At 39.8% G+C, this 14,338-nt stretch overlaps 1 protein-coding gene across 8 annotated transcripts in view; it reads right to left on the bottom strand.

The window, feature by feature from the left end:
• Nucleotides 1-79: 79 nt before the first annotated feature.
• The window catches only part of ADAT1 (adenosine deaminase tRNA specific 1), a 34,780-nt gene continuing 20,521 nt past the window's right edge, over nucleotides 80-14,338 (bottom strand). For 6 of the 8 annotated variants that reach the window (XM_074370404.1, XM_074370402.1, XM_074370403.1 and 3 more), the window contains 3 exons: nucleotides 8,013-13,820; nucleotides 1,786-2,021; nucleotides 80-1,270 (listed from right to left, as the gene is read on the bottom strand). The gene's annotated coding sequence lies outside the window, so the exon portion shown is untranslated. The remainder of the gene's footprint in view (nucleotides 1,271-1,785; nucleotides 2,022-8,012; nucleotides 13,821-14,338) is intronic. The other 2 variants (XM_074370406.1, XM_074370407.1) reach the window with 2 other exon arrangements.

Below are 14,338 nucleotides of genomic sequence, written 5' to 3'. Positions count from 1 at the left end.
GCCTTTGTCATGGGGGGGGGATCTTTTTTTTTCAAGTGGTTAATATACTCACATGTCTCAGATAACAAGTCTCTATAAAAAGGTATATAGCTAGAAGTCCTTCTCCCACCACTGCTGTCTGACTACCCTAACCCTCCGCCTTAAGGGAAATTACTTTTACTGACTTCTTGTTTCTTTTCAGAATTTATTTTTGCAAGTTCAATTAAATATGAATACATGTCCAAATTATTTTCTTCTTTTTCTTATACAAATGAAAACGCATTATATATACTTACATACATTGATTGCTTTTTTTCATTTAACAGTATATCCTGGCGATCTTTCCATATCAGGTCATAGAAAGCCTTTTCATTTATTTTTACACTAAGTAGTATTGCATTTGTGGATATATCATTATTACTTAACTAGTCCCCTATTAATGTCATTTGGGTTGCTTGCAGTTTTTTTTTTTTTACTACTATGTCATATGTAGTATATAGAATATAGATACAATGTTGGAATGATAACCATATACATATAGCCTTTATGTGTACCTGCAGTCATTAAGGTGTTGCTCTTCAATCCTTTCTTTCTAAAAATCAAGATTTAGATTTTTCTAGGTCACACGTTTTATGATTTCACACAAATTAGATAGATATGTAGGCTTGCTAGGACACAAATGCATCTAAGAGGAAATGCTTGCTTTCCTAAATCTTCCTCAGACTGTGTTGGGGGCTAGAGCTCTACACAGAATAAAGAAACCAGGTATCTAAGAACATGTAGTTAAAATGACTGTCAAGCAAAAGGGAGGGAACAAAGATCTTTAACTTCATCTTTACCAAATTAATAAGCAACCTGTCAAAGCTCTCTACTGATACCAGCTTCCCAGTTGAGATCAGAGGAAACATTCTTGTCATAAGCATCTTGTTGGTCTTTTCCAAACATGACCCAATAAATTCTTGGTGGTCTTTGCTGGTAATTCCACAGTAGAAGCAGGTAGAAACTAACCCCTCAGCAAGGTACAGGGAAGGAACAAGTTCTGTGTTATAAGGAATGTTGTTTGCAGTGACAAATACCCAACTCAGATTTGGCTTAAGCTCTAAAAAGGCAGTTATTTCAACTGTCATGAAGGGATGGTTCACTGGCTTCAGGCATAACTCGAATCAAAGATCAAATGATAACATCAGAACTCTTTGCATCTTTAGGTTTTTGTTTTCCTCTATATTGACTTCATTTTCAGGCAGATTCTTTCCATGTGATGGCAAAGATGACCCCATAAGTTTAGCAACTCCTGTGGAAGAAGAGCATTTCTACTGAGAACAATGTCAGAAGTCCCTGGGGGAGCTCTGATCTTACTTGAATTATGCACCCCTACCCCTTCCTGTAAGCAGATGGGGTAGGAGGTCCCCAGAGAAAGAGAACCAGGCATGGATTTCTTGACGTAAGAGAAGCCATTTTTGTCCTAAGCCATCTTGTGATCTAAGCCTGGCCATAATGCTTATCCTTGAACAGGTCTCAGTAATCAGGCAAGGGAAGTAACAATAGCAAAGATAATGTATCAATTGTAAAAACTCCCAGTTCAGTTTCACTGGTAATGATTAGCCTGAAAGGCTCAACCACCAGATCAACTGGAACCTAAGGAATGATGATGTTGACCTTTTCTGACCCTTGTGACTTCGATCCACTAAAGCTTGGACTCTGTTGATTGCCCAAGTCCCTTCATGAATATACATGTAACCTTAGCTTAAAACTTTCCCAATTTTGCTGTTCTGGGAGCAAAATGCAGATCCCTGGTGTTCTCCTTACCTGCTGCAAGTTATAAATCCTTCCATCTCCCAGTCTTTGGCTTAGGTGTGTCCTCTGGTTCAACACCCACCAAGAGGCAAACCCAATTTTCAGGTAATACTCCCTGCTTGGGGTAGGGGCTTGTGGGAAGGAATGGTGAACCCCTCCTTAACCACATGGTACAGACATGGAGGAGGACCTCTTCCAAAGGCATTTTCATCTGTTTCTGTATCACAACCACAAATCCACAAATGGAACTGAGAAGAAATAGATGGGAGGAAATCAAAAGGCAAGTGTCACCAAAGCCAACTATTTTTCTTTTAAAAGTAGTTTATACTTAGCATTTTTTCAGCACTTACTGGATATACCAGATGATTTACAAACATTGTTGCAATTCATCTTCAAAAAGCCCTCACAAGATAGTGTAATTCTCACAGCCAGCCACCCTGCTACCCAGAGGCAGAACTGAGACGCCAAACTTGCGGTTTAAGAGGAAAGACATAGTTGGCAGTATCAGTATCAAATCATTGTGTGTGTGTGTGTGTGTGTGTGTGTGTGTGTGTGTGTGTGTGTTTTCTATTTACAGTGTGCCTCACACTGTGTTGGACACTGGGGCAAATATGAATAAAGCATTACCCCCTACACCAGGAGCTTACAGTCTGGTGGTAAACCAACACATAAATAATTGCAAAGCAATGTTGTAAGTGCTATAGTAGAAAGTATTATTGGAAAAGAGGAGAGAATAGCTATTACCTATAAAAATTGTTGAAGAAAGCAGCCTTATCTATAATATTAATCAATAAAAATGGATTTGTTAACCTTTCCTTTAAAATGCAGCAGATGAGTGAAGGTTTTAAAAGTTAAAAAAGAAAAAAGTTGTATCTAATCTCCCCCAACTCTAGTCCTTAACAGAAACGAGTAAGATTTTATCAAACTATGTAAGAAACCCTTAACCCTTTCTTAAACTTTCAGAGATTAGGAAAAGAGAATAATCACAAATTCATTTTAGAAAATCTCAATGCCAAAACTTTATGAGAAAAATTATACATCGATCTCATTTATCAACTTAGAAAAATCATAAATAAAATAGTAAACAAAAATTCATCAGTCTACTGAGACAATCACGATCAGTAGAGCTTAGCACAAGGATCAGTTACATAGTTCATCATTATGTCTATTATGAAAACATACCACGTTTAACAAAGGAGAATATTGGGCTGCACTCTGCAGGCCTGCAAGCCCTGTACTTGCCCAGCCTCCAGACTGAAGAAAGAGCCCAGAGTCAGCGACAGAGACATCAATGGCTTAATGGGTAGGGGATCTTACGTGTCTGAAGCAAAAGGGTCCTGGAATGACACTGCACCAAGGATGGCAGATGGCAGGCAAGACTTGGCAGCAGTCAGAGGGGGATGGTTACCAGGTACAGGGGAAATGGAGGAAACCAGCAGAGAGGCATGTCCTTCATAGCCCCTTTGATAAACTAGCAGGGTGGAGCCTTTCTGATCTAAAGATTAGAATAATCACTAGCTAGGGCTGGGGCAAATACATAGGCATTTACTGATTAGGCTCTATGATTAAGAGGGGAGGTCAATTGTGTGTAGGTGAAGCAGGCACTGGTCGAGCAGGGGATGTAGAGACTGTACACAGAGCAAGAGAACAGCCATGTTGAGTGGCCTGATCACACAGAGGAAAACTATATGATCATCTCATAGATGAAGAAAACGCACCTGAAACAACTCAAGACCTATGTATAGTTTTTTTTTTAAACCTCTTAGCAAATTTAGAGTTCTTTGACTTGATAAAGGGAATTCATAAAAAAAATCTACATCAAATGTGTACATTAGTACATAAAGCTATGGTGGGTAAGGTAGTGTGGTGCTTACATTAAGAATGATAAATACATTAACGGAAGAGAACCCAGAAACAGACGTGTGTAAAACATGTCAGAGGTGACATGACAGGTCACCAGGGAAATGATGAAACAGTTAACAACTGGTTACTTATATGGTAAAATTTTAGAGGCATTCCTACTAAAATTAGGAACTAAAAGAGGAAGTCTGAAGAGTAAACTTTATGGTATGTGAATTATATCTCAAAGAAGCTATTAAAGTCTGCTATCACTACGTTTACTCTGGCATAAAATTGTTCTGGCATAAAACTAATGTAGTAAGAGAGGAAATGTAAATGAGAGGCATAAGAATCAGAAAGGAAGACTAAATTGTACTAATATGCAGACAGTGATAGTCTACATAGAAAAATCCAGAGAATCTATACAAATTAAATAAAGTTCACCATGGTTGCTGGATACCAGATTAGTTACAAATATTGATGATGTTTCTACATACCAGTTATAACCAATTAGGGAATATTATAGGAAAAAAATCTCATTCTCAATAGGAGCAAAATCTATAGGTGCATAGGAATAAACAATATAAGACGTGTAAAAACCTTCATGGAGAAAATGATAAAACATTACTGAAGGACATAAAAGAAGATCTAAACAAGGGATATACTAGTATACTGTATTTAAGGATGAGAAGATCCAACATTGTAAAGATGTATATTACCCCCAGATTAATGTGAGTTTAATGCAATTTCAATAAAAACTCCAATCAGGTTTGTGTGTATGTGTGTGTAATCTGAGGATTGATGGTAAAATCCATGTAGAAGAGCAAAAGCCAAGAATAACCAAGAAGTGTTAAGAAAAACAAGCCAGGGAGATTTGTCTTAGCAGTAATTAATTAAGACTATGCCATATGGCAAAGAGATAGACAAACTAGGGAACACAACAGAGACCCAGAAACAGACCTGTGCTTAAAATACATTGATGGTGTGAAAAATCAAAGGGGAAATGATATTCTAGTTAATCCATTATTTTATAATCAGTTATATATATGAAAAAATTAGACTCCTATATTATATCATGCATAAAATAAATTCAAGATGAATTAAAGATCTAAATGAGGAAAAACAAAACTTTAAAAAAAATCGAGGGAAAAAATTCAGAATAGCTATGATCTTAAGAGTTGGGATGGACAGCTTCTTAAGACAAACTACAAAAAAAAAAGTGATAATTTTAAGTACATTAAAATTTTAAAAATTATGTTTATTTCCTCAGTTAATATTTTTACTGAGGGGATGCTGAAATATTGTTTTGGTATCACAAAAGATTTGACTCATTAAATGAGAATATCACTCTACCTCTCTTTAATAAAAGGTGACCAAATATATTATGGAATTTTAAAAAATCTATCATTTTAATTTAAAAATGAAAAACTTTTATTTAAAAACAAGGTACTATAAGCATAATTAATAGAGGCTGCAGGTTAGATGAAAATGTTTGCAACAGATATAAACCAAAAAAGAATATCCAAATAAATAACTCTTTCAACTAATAAGATAAAAAACCCAAGAGAACAATGGGCAAAAGATAACAAATAATCCTTATCTTCTCAAGGCCACTGTATATGTTGTACATTGCACCAACCCTACAGAGCATGCCTTTCACAAAGTCTACAGTGTGAACAGTGCCCCTTAGAGTTGTGCAGTGCACAAACTCTGCACTGAAAAATACAGGCTTACACTATACAGTTGGTGGCCCTGTGAAATACAAAGGGAAGTAAAACTATGGGAAGTCATTTTACAGTCATCAAATTGGCTAAATTTAATTTTCAACATATAAAATGTTAGGGAAGATATGATACATCTGGAGTCGTCATAAACTGCTGTTGTGGTTATAAACTGGTGCCATCACACTGGAAAGCAATTTCACAATATGCGGTAAAGTTCAAGATGCAGATAAGCTGTGACGTAGCAAATTCCACATCTAGTATATATCATAGAAATATCTCCATCCATTTGCAAGAATGATCACTGCAGCCTTGTCTGTATGAGCCAAAAACTGGAAACCAATTAAATGTCTGTCGACAGGAGAATGGAGGGGTAATATGTGGTATATCCACACAAAGGAATACTATACAGCAGTTAAAATGAATGCTCTAGAGCTCTGTATGTTAACAGAAATGAATCTCCAAAATGGTGCTGATGAATGAAAAAAGCAAGTTGCAGAAGCATCATATCATTTCTATAAAGCTTAAAAACATGGAAAACATTCATATGTATTGCTCACAGATAGAAAATTATGTAATAAAAGTATAAACCATGTGATTAAGGATGGTGGTTACCCAACGGAGGGAGGGGAAGAGTATCAGGGAAGGTAGATATGGAGTTTCAAATACAAAGAAATGCTTTATTTCTCCAGAAAGTAAAAACCTGAAGCAAATATAGCAAAATAGTTACTGTTATTTTCTTTTTATTGTTATATTTGAACTATTGCATAACTTTTTGTTTTTAAGTTACATCAGTGAGAACAGAGCTTGGATCCTTCTCAAAGAACAGCACACGGTGCCTGTATTTCTCACTCTCCTTCACTCCTCAACCCAGGAGAGGCTGGCTTCCACTTCCCCGACTCTGCATTTGCTAAGGTTACCAAAAATAACCTTGTCCCCCAGTTGGGGGCTGGAGGGGACCACACATTTCTTAGTTTTTACCTTCCTTGTCTCTCTTTATTTGAATATATTCTACACTCCAGATTACTCCCTCTTTGAAGCTCCTAATTGGCTTTTTCCTGATTTTCCTCTGGCCTCTTGGTCACACTCTTTCCTGTGCTTCTCTCCCTGTTCCTAAACTCTCCATGTTTCCTAGGGTTCAGTCCCAGGTCCCCTTTTCTTGTCATTCCATACACATTCTCCTTGGATGGTTTTTCCCTAACCTATGTCTTCAAAGACTTCCTGTAAATAGATGAGTTCAAAATCTCTATCTTCAGTCAGTCTCTCTCCTGAGACCCAAACCAGTCTTTCCAAATGTCCACTCTAGGTCCCTTGGAATCAGAAATTCCTCAGAAGAGTCTGAGAGTCTGAGCTCATTGTCCACTGCCTACAACCCAACACCCCCGCCTCTCCACCCCAGAGCAGCTCCTCCTCCTGGATCCCCTCCCTGATACATAGCACCTCCTTCCACCCTCTCACCCGCACAGCAACCTGAGAGCCACCCTCAATACTCCCTCATCCTTATCCCCTACCTGCAATCAGCCAATCAGCCTTACCAGTCTCTGTATATTTCTCAAGTCAGTCCCCTCCCTGTGGCTTATAAAACCGTTATTGTCTGGGCCTCATCATTTCTGTTCTGATTACTACAGTAACCCCCCAATTATGGTCTGCATGCCACTATCTCTGCCCCTAACTAATCCATCCCCCTTGCTATAGAGAAGAGTGATCTTTCTAAAATGCAACTTCCAACTCAATACTCTTTCCTCTAATACCCCTAAAATGCTGAGTCATCAGGATAAAACCATTCCCCTTCCCAGGACTTAAAAGTCCTCCCCAACTTGCTCCAAATGCCTCTCCAACCCTTTCCACACTCCGCCAGCCCAGCCATGCAGCACTCTCATCTCTGGCCTTTGCATACGGTGAATTCTCAACCTCCAGTACCTTTCTCTCAAAGCTGTCCCCATATGCACCACCATTTCTCTTTGCTTGCCAGCCCCTAATACTTCCCCTTCACCTCTGCTCAAGTGTACTGGGCCTATGAGACCTTCCTGTGCCCCTCCCTCTCCCAGGTTGTGGAGCCTCTTGCTACTGTGGTGCTGCCTTCATCTCAAAAGTGAGGGCACTGACACTCTGAAAATGCACTCACCTACCCAGTATCACACACCCAGTACATCCTGGAGCCACAATTCAGACTCAGGTCTATAGCCAAAATCTATCCTTGTTCTGCTAAACCAGACGCTACAGATTGAAGGCCTGTGTCTGTCTGTGGCCTCTAGACATGTACGTAAAAATCCAACTTTCTTGCTTCTCCTGAAAAAATTCTGATGATTGGCAACAGTCAGCTGGGACAAAATAATGGCTCCTCTTTGGACAAGGGATATTTTCCAGATCATTCCACCTACTTTCTTTCAGTTTCCTATTCCTGGATATACTTGAGTTTGCAACCTTTGCACCACAGTTTATGCACCCTCCTTTATTCTAGAATAGAATTCCTCCAAAGTATATGCAAGCAGTCGGGGAGGGTATAGAACAGCAGTAGAGTGCCTGCTTGGCATGCAAGAGGTCTTGAGTTCAATCTCCAGTACCTCCATTTAAAAATAAATAAATGAAATAAACAAACCTAATTACCTCCTCCCAAGAAAACAAAAACAAAAACCCAAAGTATATGCAAGCAAAATACAAACTCACATTGGTCCTCACCTTTCACAAGAGGCAGAGCTGGGCTGAGCCATCCACCTGTGTTGGCACAGGTGAGTGAACTGTCTGGAGCCAGTGGAGATGGTGCTGCCACTCCATCACCCCAAAGCTTTGTTTCTCCTGCTGCCAGATGGTTTCTCAGCCCAGCAGTTACTGATGTGCTAGGACAGGAGGGCATTCACAATACTGCTGGATAAATAAGGAAAGTACAACATGAAAATACCAACTGAAAAGGCACCCACTGGAGGACAAAATAGTCCACAAGTGGTAGCAATAAAAAAGGAGGTTGATGAAACTTTAGGGGATGAGGGGAGAGCAGGGAACATACATTTAGAAGATCTCTTTGGTTTGTCTCAATTAACAGAATTTAAAGCAATGAAAATGGGCAAACTAGATTGAGTATGCATCTACTGCTGGGCAAAGCGTGGGTTGCCCACAGATTAATTTCTCAGCGGTCTTTTCAGAGGTCACACATAAAGGTCTGTTGTTAAACTGAAGAAAGATGCGGGGACTGGGCCCTGTGATTCTGCTCTGTTGTCAGGTTGGTTTCACCACCCAGGGGCCCACGGTGCCTCTCCCCACGGAGACACTGCTGGGTTTCAATGCGCTTTTCATTCTCTAGGCTGCCTGAGCAAACAGCCATCACTGTTTCCATTGTGAGCTCTTCTCCTTTTGGAGCCAAGCCCAAGTTGAGGGAACATGTGTTTGAGACCAACATTTGGCAGCCTGGGTCCCCACTTGGAGCGACTTTCCGCCTTTGCCTTTTCCCCATCAAGACACGTTCCTGCATTTTGGAGACTGAAAAGCACTGCTTAACAAGCTTAATTCTAAAACCTGGTTCCTCACCCTGCCAGCTCATTGGGATGAAGGACAAAAAATCCACACCAAAATTCAGAGCCCAGGCTACTAAGACAAGAAATATTTCCACCTCTCCCTTGCTACCAACATGACTGAGGCCACACATATCTCAAAGTGTCAGTGGGCTTACCTTCCTGCAGAAAAATTGTCTTTCCATTATCTACCCAACTGAGAATTTTTATGAGGAGTCCTATCTCACAGATGAAAAAATTGAGCATCCTAATCCTGGGACCTCATTTTCTAGACCAGGTATCCTGTTAGAAGCCAGAGATTAAATGCTCTCTCCACGTCCACATAGGAAGTAGTGGCAGGGTTGGTACTAGAACATAATTACTTTAATATCCAGACCAAAGTTTATTCTGCTATGCCAAGTAATTAATAAGGACTAGGGTTTTTTTTATATTATTATATTGAGATATAATTACATGCAATAAAATACACAGATCTTAAGTGTAGAGCTTAATAAATTTTGACAAATTAATCAACACAGAAACACAGAATGTTTCTATCATCCTAGGAAGTTCCCTCGGGCCTTACCCCACTCAACTCCCTTCTCCCATCTTCCCCCACCAGGCAACAACCCCTGTTCTCATTTCTATCCCTTTTGGTTAGTTTTGGGACCCCAGTTTTAAGAAATAAAAATTGAATGCCTGTGACTTTGCCTGCAGCCCTGAAGTGTCTTTTTGTAGAATTTTTCTCCCCCTTTTGGACCACAAGTACTACTTAAGATTTGTTTTGGATACAGCCGGAAATTCTTCCAGAAAGCCAGTCTTAGCCCCAGTACAGATATATTTAGGTTTAAAGGGATTCACGTTTATAAGATATGAAGGCCAACTATGATTCTTCAAAATGTGGTATAAAAAGAACTCTTCCTTCTGGAAAATAAAGTTGCTTTCTCCAAAATATCTGCCTCCTTGGCTCCTTTTGTATCCCTCCATTCCGTCACAGTAGCTGCATTTGTTCCTATGGAAAGAATTGCTTGAGCCCTTGAAAGTGAGCACATATGCAGTATCTTTCTACTTGGAAGCTGTTCCCCAGTTTCGACAACCTTCTGCTGCAGTGGGACTCCTTTTAACAGCTCACTGACTTCCCCAACATCATCACAGGAGGATAGTGGCAGCTGAAAACCTCACATTGTCCTAAGCTATTAACTAGCCAGCAAGGGATCTGGGTTTTAGAAATTGGAAAACTTTGGCTAATGCGTGCTCAGAACATCGTCTTCAAGCCAAAAAGTGTTGCCAAGGTCCAGGTGCAGGCAGCTTTCCACCAGCCACAGACACGACAAAATCAGATGGGGCCTGCTTCTCTTCCCAGTGGAGCACTGGTGGCCAGCACGGGTCATTTTCTCCACATCAGTTTGTCTCCCCAGACAGTGAGCTAATGCTTGGCACTGAGAAACTCCATAAAAAAGGCAGTTAACTCCATGCTTTGAGGCAGAAATGACTACATGGAATAAATGCACAAAATTATTTAAATCAAGCCAGGCTTTAGAAATTCTAAAGAAAAAGAGAATAAAAATTATGCACACATAGTTTTAACATAGAGCCCACTATGAACACAGAATGAAGAAGAAGCAATGCTGAAAGAGCCAAATTCCAGAAACCATTCTGTTAGTAAAGAGAGAACTGTGTGGAATTACAAGCAGAGCTGCCTAAAGCATGCTGAGTCCCTCTTCCCTATACAACGTCACTCTAGTATGTTGTGGTGTTCCTACAGTTTAAAACTATTTAAGACTTTTCCCATTTTTTCTCTTTCCTAAAATTTATTTTAAAAAATAGGTATATATTAACATGGTTCAAAATTTTAAAAAATAAAATACAAAGGGTATTCAGTGAAAAGTCTCACTTCCACTCCCAGGCCCCAGCCATTCCCTTTCCTTCCCCATAGGCCCTGGTTAGTGGTTTCCTGTGTATCTATTGAGAGACAGTTTAGCAAAACATAGGTCCTTTGTTTCAACTTTCTTTTTAATAGAAATAGAAAGTTATGCTGTCCTACATTTTGCTTTTTTTTTCTTTTTGCACTCATTGTATTAAGAAACAGAACTTTGGGGGAGAGGGTATATATAGCTCAGTGGTACAGTGCATGCTTAGCATGCACAAGGTCTTGAGTTCAATCCCCAGTACCTCCATTTAAAAAAATTAAAGTAAGTTAATTTAAAAAAAGAAACAATTTTGAAGACATATTTCAACAAAGAAAAATTATATGTTTACCCTTTGACCCAGCAAATCCCACCTCTAAGAATCTATCCAAAAGATACACTGGCAGAAATACAAAATACTCAATGTAGGTTATTCACAAAGCATTCAAAAGATAATGAAATGTCCACCAACAACTAATAAAAATGGTTACTGCTGAGGGCGGGAAGAAACAGAGGGGAGGGGATAAGGTTGGAAGACTTCTCTGAATGTATCTTTTTTTTTTTTTTAACTTGTTTTAACTTGGGAATCACATAAATAGTTTACATAATTTTTTAAAAAGCCTCCCTAAAAATTGAAAGCAAAATAAGACAAAATTAACTGTGTATAGATTTGGAGCAATAACTAGAGAGGAACTATTTCAAATCACTTTAGAACATGATCCCTGGATCAGGGTTTGTCAGCCTCAGCACTATTGATATTTTTGGCTGGTTAATTTTTTGTTGTGGGAGGTTGTCCTGTGTATCCTTGGGTGTCAGCACCCGAGGCTCAGGTGAGCTTCCCTGATTGGCAACACTTTGCATGTACTGTCACACATCACACACCCCTGCCAGGGGAATTAAGTGCTGTGTGTGTGACTCCCCTGGGAGAGTCTCTAAAATGTAGGAGGAGGGGGCATGCCATGCCAGGAGGAGCCATATGGGGAAGCACCAGGGTGAACAGGAGGCAGAGGGAGCTAGGATGAAATGTGGGCAAGAGCCCTTATTGTGAAGGGAAAGGGAGGGGCCAGGCAGGGGAGCAGGTTTGGGACTGGCTAGTTTGACGAATTTCGGAGGACTCTGAGGCACAGTGACTGTCCCTATTTTTTAGGTGACTAGGGCAGGTGGGTAGTGGCCTGGAATGTGAGAGCCCCAGAAAAGGGGTGTTTGGGGTATGGGCTCTGGATTGGTTGGTTTTCATATAAAAAGTGCACTCATGGATGAGTCTAACTATCTCTAGAAACTGGCTAGCCCTGGGAGGGATAGTTTCTCCAGGGTCAGTAAGGCTAAGATGTCAAAGCATCAGAAACACATGATTAGCACAGAGAGGACAACCAGAAACTAGTGCTGGCTTTCTCCTGGACTTTGTCTATACTGCTTTCCCTTTGCTGACTTCAATCCTTTCATTGTAATAAATGGTAACTATGAGTAAAACAGCTTTTTAAGTTCTGAGAGTCTATCTAGTGAATAATCAAAACTGGGGTGGTGCTGGAGACCCTCAACACAGCTGTATTATGTGAAAGGGTGATGGGGAACTTCATAATGGGATAGATTAGGCTGATACTACTGAACCCACTGATCAATCACTAAAAGTGGGACAACCAGATGTTATATTCCCTTAGATGTGATGCAGCAGAAGTGTGCAGAATCACCTGCAAATGAGCTGAACCTGAAACTAATCAAGCATGTAACTGCAAATTTATAGGAAATATGTGGGACAGAGGAACTTGTTATCAACACTGGAGGAAATAAGCAGCCAAATCCTGGGTGGAGGAGAGGCTACAGGACAAAGGACCCATTTGTTAAACACATAAAAAAGAGAGTGAACTGTTACAGATTTAGCCAGGTAAAAGATACCTCAATCAAATGCACTGTGTGGACTCTGGATACCAATTTGAAAAAATGAACAGTCAAAAGACATTTATGAGACAACAGGGGAAACTGAATGCAGACTGCATAATAGATATTAAGGAATCATTGTTAATTTTTTGAGTGAAATATGATGGTTAGGATTCAATTTAAAATGCTCCAAGAGAAAAAAATTGGAGAGGAGGGGGCAATAGATCAGGTAACAGCAGCAGAAAGCTGTGGCTGTTAATCTTCTGTAGATAAAAGCTTCTGCCAATCAAGGTATCCTAAATGCTACCATATCACAGGATTTGGAGTCAGGCAAAAGGATCTCTCTGATTAAAGTAGCATATGGGAGAGCCTAACTTTCGGGTAGTGATATTTCTGCCTTTCTTTCCTGCTAACAGAAGTTCTTACAGAAAAAAATTCAAGGACAACTTGTTATGAAAAGCTTATGCATTGCTTCTGTAATTAAAAAAAATTGAGAACATATGTTTACACACAAACTTAGAATAGGCAAATCCATAGAGACATAAGGTAGATGACTGCTTGCTCTGGGGTTAGGGGGTTGAGGGGAAATGGGGAGTGACTGCTAATGGGTACTATACTATGTCAAAGAGTGCTCCCCACCAAATTTAGAATAAAAATGTTCTAAAATTGAGGTGGTGTTTGCTCATCTTTGTGGATATATTAAAAACCACTAAATTGTATACTTTAAATGGGTGAATTTTTATGGTATGAGAATTATATCTCAATAAAGCTGTTATTAAAAAATATTTAAAGCTATAAAAAATGCTGAGGAACCTACAAGGATCTTGAATAATCCCAATTTAGAGAGCTTCCATTTTCAGTTAATAAATTAGGAAGTAAAGAGGTTGATAGTTAAATATTAGAGGTTAGTGAAAACAGGATTGGTTGCTAGGTTTGTTGCTGAGTTGCTTTAGGGACTTTTGGCCTTTTAGACAGAACTCTTTCCATTGAAAATCATAGAAAACGGTGTCAAATGGGCTTACTCAGAACAACAGGAATTTATCTCACATAACTGAAGTCCAGAGTAGGCATTAGCTTCCGGCATCCAGACAAGGTCATGAGAGCTTTGATTTTTCTTGGCTGTTTCCTTCTTCACTGCTTTCATTCACAAGCTGGCTGTCTCTCTGCAGCAGGCAAAGGCAGCCACTGGCAGCCCCGAGACTGCATGGCGCTTACAGCTCCTGACACAAGAGGAGAGAGAATCTTACCTGAAAGCTCTGGCAACAGTTCCAGGACTGTTCAGGTCTGGCTCACATTCCTGGAGCCAGGGAATAAGGTTCACTTCTACCAATTCACATGGATAGAGCAGGAAAGGGTGGCTCTCTGAAGGGAGAAAGGCTGGGTGGACAAAACACATGTCCAGTATGACAGGCGAAGAGCCAAAACTTGCAGACTCAAACTTCTCAGCCTAATCAATACTTGCTGACTCAATGCAGGAACATATGGAATGGCGCTGCTGCAGGGTACTTTTAGAGCATCCCATTCCAGATTATTGTTCCATATTTTAGAGAAGCCATAAAACACAGGACACATTCGAAGGTCATTAGTGAGAAGCTATTTTAGCAGAGAGCCACTTCAATCAAGTATAGATTGTTCCATGTTCCAGAATTCCATCTATCTGACACAGAATAGATACATTGCTCTGGTAGATGGAAGACTTCTTCCCCTGATTAGCCACAAGGAAAGTTAAGGCTTGTCC

Source organism: Camelus bactrianus, chromosome 9 (assembly GCF_048773025.1).
Source record: "Camelus bactrianus isolate YW-2024 breed Bactrian camel chromosome 9, ASM4877302v1, whole genome shotgun sequence".
Lineage (NCBI taxonomy): Eukaryota > Metazoa > Chordata > Mammalia > Artiodactyla > Camelidae > Camelus > Camelus bactrianus.
The sequence above is the reverse complement of the archived record's forward strand: the minus strand, read 5'-3'. Positions and strand labels throughout refer to the sequence as shown.